Here is a 1349-nt window from a genome sequence, read left to right as displayed (position 1 = left end):
CCCATCAGGGCCTCCACGATCACATTGTAGTTCGCTCCAGGGCTGAGTCCTATCAGGGTAGCAGTGGTGGCGGTGCCTGGCAGGCGGATCTGGGCAGGTAGAGAGAGATGAGGTTTATCCACATGAAATCAGAGATGTCATTCAACTGATAGATAATGTTCAGACTGAATCTCTTACCTGGAACATCTTCTCATTTATGTGTGTGAGAGGTTGGCAGGACACCAGGTAGGCGTTGCTCTGCTTGTAAGGCTTCCAGGAGATGGTGGTCTGAGTTTGGGCCTCCTGTGGCACTCCTGTCTCGTTACCAAACGTAGCGCCAATGGGCACATTCAGCTTCAAAATGGGCAATCTGCGGCCCTCTGCATCAGGGAGGGGCACAAAGACCAGGGGCTCACGAACTTGCCCATAGGGAGACTGTGGGTTGCCACTGTTCCCATTATATCTGTTGGGGCCTCCATTGTTGTTGTACTCTGTGTACTCCACATGCTGGCTCTGACCACCAGGCGTATCCTGGCCACTGGCCACTACCTGGACTGTGTTGTCCAACTCACTTTCAGGCACATCCAACCTGTCGTCAATAACTCCAGGGCGATGTGGCAGAGGCAGGGGAAGAAAGGAGTCTGGTTCTGGGCGGGAGAGAAGGGGTTAGGGAAGCAAGCAGGTTAGACACGGGGTGGGTAAAGCAGAGCTGCTGTAGCATATCTCATCCAGCAGGAGGTGACAGATATGCAACATTGCTGGGGTACCACTTCATGGCAAAGTGTATCATAAAGCCAATATTACAAACACACAAGAGGTATTTTGAATGTCATTTCTGGAGGCATTCAAAATAAAAATGGGTATTATTGTTTTAGGAGCCTAATGCCAATCGATAGCACAGTTTATCTTAAGGCCTCCGAGCTGTTACAGCCAAACAGCTGATTCAGCTGAGCAGATTAAAGCTGCCGTTTCAAACCCTCACATCTTATAAGATGTTTACCCATATCTAATTTGAATCTTCTTCTTTATCACATCATTTGAATGCATCACTTGTACCATCAAATTTGTCACAGTACAGAGCAGAAGTCTGATAATACTCACGAGTCCTGATTCTGCCCGTCAGAGGTGTGCTCCTCTGTGTGTTCTGGATGGCGATGATCTTGATGATGTACTCTGTGGCTGGTCTCAGGCCTGACGAGAGGAATAATTATCACATATCGGAATTAGTAGGTGGCACTTGACTCATGATTACGTGTAAGAGAATGATATAACCAGTGGATCCTGTGTGAAAAATGTAAAATGTAAATGAAAAATGAGAAGAAATATTTTCAGTGGCATTATTGTTTATAGTGAAAATGAGTGGCTGTGGC

At 47.0% G+C, this 1349-nt stretch overlaps 1 long non-coding RNA gene across 1 annotated transcript; it reads right to left on the bottom strand.

Annotated features, from left to right (window-relative positions):
- Positions 1–1217, bottom strand: LOC147820018 (uncharacterized). The gene is made up of 3 exons (XR_015438293.1): positions 1081–1217; positions 178–626; positions 1–89 (listed from the first exon to the last, which is right to left on the bottom strand). It is a non-coding gene; the product is annotated as an uncharacterized LOC147820018 (long non-coding RNA).
- Between the last annotated feature and the right edge of the window lie 132 nt (positions 1218–1349).

Source organism: Seriola lalandi, unplaced genomic scaffold (genome assembly GCF_002814215.2).
Source record: "Seriola lalandi dorsalis isolate HSWRI2012SDOR001 ecotype SW California unplaced genomic scaffold, Sedor1 jcf7180002005481, whole genome shotgun sequence".
NCBI lineage: Eukaryota > Metazoa > Chordata > Actinopteri > Carangiformes > Carangidae > Seriola > Seriola lalandi.
The sequence above is the reverse complement of the archived record's forward strand: the minus strand, read 5'-3'. Positions and strand labels throughout refer to the sequence as shown.